The 10,000-nt window shown below is 48.8% G+C and overlaps 1 protein-coding gene across 1 annotated transcript in view; it reads left to right on the top strand.

The window, feature by feature from the left end:
- The first annotated feature begins 54 nt into the window (after positions 1-54).
- LOC126578322 (uncharacterized) overlaps positions 55-10,000 on the top strand; it is a 23,050-nt gene continuing 13,104 nt past the window's right edge. The window contains exons 1-2 of the mRNA XM_050240754.1: positions 55-210; positions 1,804-2,022. The gene's annotated coding sequence lies outside the window, so the exon portion shown is untranslated. The remainder of the gene's footprint in view (positions 211-1,803; positions 2,023-10,000) is intronic.

Here is a 10,000-nt window from a genome sequence, read left to right as displayed (position 1 = left end):
CGCTACACCGTACCGTACGCTGCTAATCCCTGTCAGTCGTCCGGTGGCCCGAAAGCGAATCGGTCGCTCCGTTCCGAGTCACCCTACGTATCGCCCGTTCGGGTCGGGTTGTCCTGTTGTGTTCGCGGCAAGGCCAGGCCTCGCGTATATTGCGCCATCATTAACACTCTGGCCATCGAGTGGCTGTGTCTGTGTTTGTGTCGAGCGAAGGTGAGGGAAAAGAAGCCAAAAATAGACATCATCCCCTGCGCGCGGGGGTTAATGGAGAGGGGGGGGTGAACAGGAGTGACAGAGAGCGCGAAACGCATCCTCGCCGTGTGTGTCTGTGTGTACGTTCGGTGCTGTTGATGGTGGTGTTGGTAGTGGTAGTAGTAGTAGTAGTAAATACTCCAAATTGCGTACGAGATGGAGTGCAAGCACATTTGTGAAAGGATATTTAAGTGACGCCGGCCTGGCCGGCGTCCCACCGCCCATTGATGGGTGGCTGCGACAACCCTTTCCTCTGTCACTCCCCCGCCCACCACTTCCGGTGGCAGACACCACGGGGGGGCACTACAAAAAGGGGCTGCTTTCCGCTAGAGGTTGATTAGTGTTGTACTCGACATCGGCTCGCCAACAACGCGCACACTGAACACACACCACGGACTCCCTGGTTGGCACTTCCGGGGTTGGTTTCCGGGGCTCTCGGGTGACCGCCAACCAATTTCACCAAATCACGGCACCCGGTGGGAGGGCTGTTACGTTACACCATAAATCATCTAGCGTGCTCTAATAAGCCCTCGATTCCGCCACGTCGACGACGACGGCGACGACGACGACACCGAGATCCAGTTAGATGGTGTTACCACACTTCGATACGGTCGATCCGAGTGCCCGGCCCTGACGGATGATGGCAGCAGCATCATCATCTCTTCTCTATATCTCCGGAAGCAGCCCAACACCCCAGTCCCTAGTGGCCAGCTCGTCGTCTAGCTCGTCGTCTTTGTTCCCTCTTTTGCAATCATCTCCCACCGAGTCTCGTTTCGAAGCGAACTGAAACGAATCCGTTCCGATACGGCCAGACGTAAATGTCGTCTCGACGTAGGGTAATTCCGTTCCCAAGTTCCTTGCCTTTCCTTTCCTTACACCACCACCACCATCGCTCCAGAATCGAGCAAATCTCCCTCGGGGGGCGGGTGGTGGTACGAGTATTTGTTTTCATCGGATGATTTTTCCCTTCGACGCCGAGTGAACCAAACGCTTTCCCTGCACGCTGAGGGGTGGAAGGATAAGCCTTAACATCCGTGTGCTTGTGTGTATGTGTGTGGACCGTTGGAATGGTGTTGGTGTTTTATTTACTCGACAATGTGGCGGGCGGACTGTTATGTGTGGCCTTCCTTCAGACACGTGAACACACCGCGCGCCATTCGTTAGTTGTGCAACGGCTGCTACCAGACATGACACGTGTACCAGTGTGTGGGTGTGTGCTTGTGTGTGAGCAATGGCTTGCGTAAAAAAGTTTGAGAATTTCCGCAGCGCATCGGACCGGCAGAGAGAGAGTTCGGGTTTTCCCTTCTTAACATCCGTTAAATACTCTGAAGTAGCCGGCAAGAAGGGTGTTCGTTCAGGAGTTTGTGTAGTAAAGTGAGTGTGCATGTATGCGCCTGTGTTGGTCGGAAAATTATGCATAAATTAAGTCGTCTATCCTAGACAAAAGCCAAACACACGCGGCGCGGTTACTGCGTGATTGCTTTACGAGCATCGCATCGCCATTTCGGTTTACGTCCATTTGGAATTTCATTTAATATTCTCTTTTACCTTTAGCTTGATAGCGAATCGCAGTGAATTTAATGCGGAGGCAGATAAATCAAGCGCACAGTGTTGTAGTGAAGTGAAGCGCAAGGGAGAGAAAAGAAACGAAAATACAATGTTGGTCGTGTAGAGGTTCAGAAACCATCTGGCAGGAGATGGATGGCTGAGTTGAGTTTGCAAAGTTGAGGCCAGTATTTTCAGTGTAGTGGCTGGCGTTATTTTTCATGCTAGGTAAGAAATCTTTATATTGAGTGTTAATTCACGAAAAAATGGAGAAGTTTTGGTTAAAATTTGAATTGGAAAAATGCAATTTAAATACAATCTAGTACTGCATGTTCCTGGATTAAACATAAAACATTCACATAAACGAATGAAACATAAAACATTATTCCTAGCCTATTGAGCATACAAAATGCTCTAGCTTCTCGTTGACACAATCCAGAACGAACAAAAAATCGTTAACAATGCCACCACAGGAGTCGTCTAGGCAATGAATACGCATAAAGTTTATCGTGATGATGACGTGCCCATGGTCTACCATTTTGTTTCGCTAACTTTCTGTTTTGACAGTTCCAGCGAGCCACTTTAAACCGTTCCGTTCCCCTTGTTCAGTTAGTTCCTGCTCTCAGTCCAGTGGCATGAACAAGGACGACGACACTGTCCACAAAGGTCATATTTCTTGATCCACGACCCCGTGTTGTACGGGACGCAACCCCGGGGACCACCTGGCATGACTTCGGCTCGACAGTACAATAAACTGTGGCCACCGGGCACCACTGGAGGGGATTGCCAGTGAATTTATCCTAAATTCCATGACTCCGAGGTCGCACCTTTGTACGCACCGCACCAGGGCGACCTATTGTGGGCCATTGTACGGGGGAACTTCGAAGAAAAGTTTCCTTCCAGCGCCCAAAAAGAAGGACGAAGGATTCGTTTTTTTTTCTTTTTCTTTTTTTGCGAAGTATTTATTCGGGTTCTCCGTCATCTCCTTCCACGGCTCCGGCGAGCTACCTAGGCACTGACCTTTGATGGGACTGTAATTCTAGGGAGGAATTTAGATTAGTGAAATTCTAGTCCGGATCGTTGCGTGCATTTCGCTTTCCCCACATTCACCGTATTCCGGTACTGGTTAGATTATTATTTGTGTTTCCCTCAACGTTTGTTTAGGCTCGTTGTGTCCCAAGGATTGCGTGTCTAGCACCGTCTCAGTGCCACTGTTACTTTCGCAGAACTGGAGCTACCGCTGAGACCTAATGCTGAGACCGAAGGGAGGCGAAAGATAGCAACCAAAAAAAAAGCCAAAGGAAAACAAAAACGGCACGATTCCAGGACTTTTATTAACCGACGAACGAATACGTCCTTTTTCGGAGAAAATGAAAAGCTCGTGGAAATGGGAAAAAGGTAATCGAAAGCACGATCCCAACGAAGGGACTATTGCTATTTATAAACTGAACGGAATCGAGCGAGCACCGGACCATTCCACTGATAATGAAGCGTCCAAAACAACGATCCAATGTTCGGAGATGTCGAGGTGGCAGTCGAGGCTTCTTGGACATTCTTGGAGTCGCTCGTCGGTCGGTCGGTCGGTCGCCTGACCGGCCTGACTGTGGGAAATGAAATTTAAAATTAGTTTTTCTTCGGTGAAGCGAAACAGCCCGCCTCACGTGCTCCTCGGTTTGGTAATGCTGTCCCGCCCAAAGAATGTTGATCGAAACTGTCCTCGGCCGCTTTTCCGATCAACCGAAGAGGCTGCTTCGCCCGTCCGCAGCCTCCGGAGTGCCTCGTCTATTTCCAATGTTCATCCTCTTGCTTCGATGCAAACAATTCACTATTAGATGCCGTTGTTTACGGCCTCGTGGGGACGTTCCCGGACGTCTGCTTTAAAGAGGATGTACCCTCCCGAAGAGGATTCATCGAAAACGAGCCCCCAGAAGATGGTTGAAGAGCCGAAGTGCTGGTGTCACGAATGTGGCCAGGTATTTGATTGAAATTGGAAACCCCGCCAGACGTTGTCAGGCGACAGGGGCGACGATGGCGATGGTGGAGCGGTGGTGACTCGTTGGTTACATTGCCCTCGACCAGAATGACAAAATGGCGACAAAATTTCATTTCCTGTCATTTGACGGTCCACCGAGCCGTGCCGTGCCGTGCCATACCGTGCTGTTTTTGATGTTGAATTGTGTGAGGCCTTCCCAGCGATCCTTGTCTGTCCTGATTCGATTCTACGGTGATATCGATTTATTTTTAGCTCATCCTCGCTGATGCTGTGTACCGTCGTTCAATTTTCATCAGAAATTGGATTCACAACAAACGGCAGTGCAATGAATAATGTTTGTAATTGTATTACTTGTATTGGTTAAACAACAGACAAAAGGAAGATCGTTATATTCAAGAGAGTAGAAGACGTATCCTGGCTTTTTAAAGTTAAGCATATTGCAGAAAAAGATAGAATTTCGTTCTAAAAGTTATTGAAATCTTATTTAAAACACGTAAAATTCTAACCAACATTAAACCAAACGAACAAATAACGAACTCTCAACCATTTGGGGAACGCGAAACTCATTCAAATACCGCTACACGATAGCGACCACTCGAAACTGCTGCACAAGAGCGATTACAAGTAATCGACGCTCACCATCATGCTGCGGTGCGTCGTAAAATGGGACCGCAATGGACCGCTTGTTCTCCGTTGCCGCAGGATCACTACACAAATCAAATTGTGCCGTCAACTGACGATATTTTAAAAACACCTCAGGGAACACGCAAAACCCGTCGCTCCGACAGGCAGTGTGAACTTTCGTCTACCTCGTCGGATAACCAGCAGAGCATCGTTGCAGAACCACGGTTACGTGGCAGGATACGTATTTTGCCTGCAATTAGAGCCTTTCAGAGCAGGATCCTAGCTTTACAGTGCGCTGGACCTGGTGCTACTACTTCTACTCGCAGCACACCTGTGCCGTCGACGAGATCACGGCTCGTCGGTAAAGCTGGAATGAAAGCTGAGCAAATGATAATGAATAATTTGATTAAAGGATGGTATCCTTGGCTAGGGCGTGGGTCCGGGCGTGGAAAGGTTTTCGAAAACCCCCTGCGCACTCCGTGTGAATCATCCGCTCAGTGGCCGCTGGCCAATGGATGTCGGATGGGATGGACGGATGGATGGATGGATGGATGATGTCGCCTTCGAGCTACGAGCGCTAGACCGTTGTTCGTACGAGCACAGGGGTGAGCATTAGCTTTCCAACGACGACAAGGACGACGAGGACGACAACGGTAACCGCGAGATGAGATACGGAGTAGAGCGACATGAACTGCAGCGCCTGAATCCTTTCCCGTTCGCCAAACAGGCCAACCAAGAGGACACTGCTGACGTCCTGTGTTTTGTGCTCGGTGAGCACGATAACACCGGGCACAGAATACTGGGGCACAGAATGGGGACAATGGGGACATCGTGTGCCCGATGTTCGGCCTCGAGGCTACTCAAGAGGCTACACGGATGACTGCTCCGGATGACCGGATGCTGGCTATCGCCTGGCGCCTTCGAGCGCACGGTACACCAATTTGTCCGGGATTACACTGGTCCCACATTCCCAGGACCAGGACCACCCGAGCTGACGGACGTAAGGATGGTTGTTCCCATTTTGATGCTTTTAACATCATTTAATATCTCCACTGCGGTGACTGACAAGACTGTGGCTCTGTTTTCCTTTTTGGTGGTTTCAAAACGAATTATTAACGTTCCAAGAAGGGAACGGTCGGCTTGTCCACGCCACTGTGTACAAGGTTTTCTTCTTCAGAAGGTTCTTTTCGAAAACAAATCAAGAGCAATAACACAGGTATCGACCCGGCATCGGTCGGGCTTCGGCGCATAAAATGGTAAAAGTAATAAAAGCTGTCGCGTAAGCGTTACTCCTCACGGCAGGGCACTCTACTCGGTCACGATAACCACCAAGCGCGAGCACGGAAGTCAAGCCGGCTTCCGGTGAGCTCGTGAAAAATGGACACAAAACCAATAAACCGTTTAAGCTACGGATGGTTCGCTCTTCTCGCATTGGCTCGATGTTGCACTGTCCTGTCCTGTCCTATCTTTGGTGTCGTCGACGCTGGTGCTGGTGGTGACCTCCATTTCTGTCCCGATTCTTCACACCATCCAACCGTGGCGCCGGTGGCGACCATGAACTCGTAACGGCGACCATCGAAGCGTAAAGTCAATATTCTTCAGCTCCAGATTACTTTCATCTGTTCTGAGGCGTACGCGAAGCCGGACGGCGGCCGGCACGGGCATTCTTGTGGTGTAGAATGTTATTTTTAAATCCGTGTGACTTGTTGGCCACTTTTAACCTTACTTACGGGCTCTGGTTGGTCCACGGACGATACCGACGCAGCTCTTGACTTCGACTTGGACGGTTTCGGGCTGGCAGGGCAATTATTTGTAGCGTTATCGTTTTCGCATCCATTTTCCGTTCTCGGTGCTCGGTGTGCGGTGGAAGGTGCTTCCATTCAGCAGGCGGCGACTGTGTCTAGGGTGTCTGTCTAGATGGGGAGTGGAAATCGAAAAAAGCTCGGTCGAATAGCGCGGAAGTACTGTACGGCTAGAGAGCGAATGGTTCAATATTTGCGCTCGTAAGTGGAGCGGATCGTACCAAACGAAAAGGGACCGGTAGAAACTGGGCAAAATCATGGACCTCACATGACCATAAATTGTACGCCTGGGAAGATGATGATGATGATGGTGATGATAAGATAGTGTCGGTCGACTGCCGTATGGTCAGATCATAAAATTGTCCAATCATCGATTAAACATGCTTGCATAATGGGACTTGAAGTTGCTCAAGGAGAGCTACATGGTTTGGATGCTCTCAATAAATCTCAGAGAAGCATTTCTGGGCGTAATTGCACTTTTATTAGGATATCGTAAATCTTTTCATTAAAAATATTAAGATTATGGACGAATCCATGGAAATAGCAAAGCGTTTTACATTTTATAAAATGCTCGCTTATCATAAAACAATTATTTATCATTCAAAACGCGTCAACATTCGTATCATAGTCGATATGGACGGGCCAAACTTTTCAATTTAAGTGTTAAAAAAAAGATTATTATATAATTCTCAGCTTCATTTTTGATGCGGCTATTACTTGACCATTACGAAACTTAGAAGTCAAAGTGGAAGTTCCTTTTCCGAGTACCTAGACACTCTCAGCGACACAGAGTCGCTCCGCAATCAATCAATATTTTATGACTAAAAATAGGCCTCCAATAGGGGCTCTGCCGTTAACGAGTGAGGTCGGTCGGTTACCACATCGACACCAAAGGAGGACACCGTAGTCAGCGGACATCCAGCCAACGCTGTCAACCTTTCGAGGCAAAAGGTGGATATCATCTTCACCATTTCCTTAAGCTAGCCTCCCACCGATCACCTAGGACACTCCGCTATCCTTAAGCACCTCACGCCCTCCCCCAGGGGGCAACCGATGACTGAGATTATGTCGCAAAACTTTCTCGATCAACCAATGACACTAGGTGGCACTCCCCTAGGCACTCGTACCTTCGTCAAGGAGCGGGCAACGAGTTGCAGGGTTCCAGGGGGCACAGTAGCCCACCACCTCCCACGCCACACCCGAGATTATCTGCTATTATCGAGTAGATCAGGGCTCGAGAAGGATGAAGTTTGAGTTTAGCAGTTCAGCAGGAAAAATTATGCTCCCGTGTGGCTGGAAGGTGTTCGGTCCTGGGAACTCCGGGTCCGAACTGATCCGAAACTCTTCGATAGCCATCGCTGCCACCACCACTCGGTGATCGAGGTCGTGGCCGGGCGGCTGGGGCGTAAGTCAATTATTTAAGGCACAACGGGTGGGATATTATGATGATTATGGGTAGGGGTAAGAACGTTTCGGGCGGTCTCGGTACCAATTAGGCGTGCTAAATTGAATTCAAGGACCACACCGACCGGAGCTTAAGGAAAACTTTTCTCCTCGACAACGCGGCTAGATGCAGCAGGATAAATCAATAAAAGCATGATTCCACTCAGTGCAGTTGTAGTGGTTCGCGGTATGCCTATCAGCTTCTATTATTGGCCCACTTTACTGAAGGGTACTCGGTAGTTAATGCCTCTCTCACGAGTTATTAAAGGCCACTTTTAAAGTAAATGATTTAGATAAACAGATCACATGGATGGAGACGTGTTGTGATGTGACCAGATCAGGCCCAGCTCTTAGGCAACTCCCAGCAACAACTTTACTGTAACCACCAGCGATACCTCTTAGCCAGGTTGCCAGGCTCGCTGGCTGGGTGCTTTTAATGGGTTTACACACTAAAAAGCAAAATTTATCACCATTCGGTAGCGTCAGTTAACTGCTTCACGTCGCTGCTAGATAGCGAGTCTCTTCTCCCGTTGGGGCAACACACACCAGCACTACACCGCTCGGTGCTGGAAAGCCCCTGGTTTTCACCTTATAAATTATCTGCCACGTTGAGCGCATCCCTTTTGTCGAGCTTAGTGGTAGTGGTGCTAGCACACAAAACCACCACCGGCCACCACCGAAGCGAGAACGTTGTCACGATGAAGACATGTGATGGAAAATAATAGCTATCTGATGGCTATAACTCATGTGTGAGTGAGTGAGTGTGTATGTGGAGTATGTTATGTATGCGAGAAGGAAGCTCCTCGTTCCTTACTCCCTGGTCCAGTCTGTTGAAACACATTACATTAAACAAAATTAATGATGACGTCTTGGCTGGCTCCGTCGAAGCTTCCTGAGCGAGTAGCCCTATCGAAGAGGCTAGCGAAGGTTCTCAGCGTTGCTAAGGAGACCACGAGGAGCTCTAAGATCAGCCAGCTAGCTGATACGGAAGGAAGTAAGGCAGTTCCCGGGGGTTCCATTTCCGGGCGCCTGTCGAAACCCTCATCATCCGTTGGGATGCGACGGGAATTCTACGCTGCCGTCCGTCGGTTGATAAGGATGTGCTGTAACCTATACGTAAGCGTTCACTATCATCCGCATAAATCACGGCCTTTCGAAAAAGAATTAATATTCAGTAGCCATTTTGGCGCTATGCATCGTGGATCAAAAACCTATTCCAAAAGTAGGAGAGCTTAATTTCAACTTTCCACAGTAGCCTCAAAACGTTCGAACGTTCGTTCGCGAAATCTTGATCAAAAGTTAAAACCAAACATCACCAACTATTTCCGGCTCCAGCTGCTGCTGCTGCTGCTACTTCGAGGACTAACAGTCCCTCGAAACCATCCAGATCTAACCTAGAAGTCGAAAAGTAAATTCATCCTTCACTTTGACTTTGGCAGGTCTCGTGAGATGCGCCATGTCGGAAACATCCAAGTTCTATTTGCCCCGCAAATCCCGATCGGCCGCTCCATCATGCCGCGCGTTGCTACACGAGAATATACAAAGTCAGCAGCAGAAGCGAGGCGCTAGGCAGAAGTCGCGCTCCTCGACGCAGTTACTTCATTTTGAATGAATCCTCGAAAACCGATTTCGAGCATACTTAAAGCCTATCATCTCGCTGAACTCGTAGGATTGTAGAAGTTTGCTGAAGTCGCTTCTCCAGCCTTCGCCAATACTGCTGCTGCTGCTGATGCTCTGTTGGCACAAATGGAGGAAAAACTTTTCGTCTGCCGACCAGGCTTTTCCCAGCTGCTTTTACATGAGAGAGTGTGGCCGTCTTAGATGAAGAGGGATAGACGTGTAGAGTCAGAGAGAGAGAGAGAGAGGGGGAGAGTGAGCTATCGAAGGTAACCTTCACCACTTGAATCGGGATTCCGTTTCTGCAGCATCGGTATGCTTTTGAGTAAAAGTTTTTCGATTATTTAGTTCTGCCAAGGATTTTGGGATCTTCCGCTTTGGGAGTGCGCAGCGATGCGGAATGCTTCTCGCGAGCAGACGCGATTCGCTCGAGGAGGGCTTAAAGCTGAGCCCATGAATACCTATTTTGTCGTTTTCCTACTTTTTTTGTTACCCATAGCATAATTAAACAGAGTCAACAGCAAACCACCGAAGGGGACTCAGATTTCCATAATTTCCTCTCGCATTTTGATCGATCGACCGTCCTCTCGCTCCAGGATCCATTCTTGTTCTAGGAAGTATGTTTCTGATGACACTTTGCTCACGTCGGTGCCATCCATTCGCGTGGTTTCATTAACAGACTTAAACATTCAGATCCGAGTTTTTTTATCTCTCTCTCTCTCTCTCC

Source organism: Anopheles aquasalis, chromosome 3 (genome assembly GCF_943734665.1).
Source record: "Anopheles aquasalis chromosome 3, idAnoAquaMG_Q_19, whole genome shotgun sequence".
In the NCBI taxonomy this organism is placed as follows: Eukaryota; Metazoa; Arthropoda; class Insecta; order Diptera; family Culicidae; genus Anopheles; species Anopheles aquasalis.
Note: the sequence above shows the minus strand (reverse complement) of the source record. Positions and strands in the feature narration are given on the sequence as shown.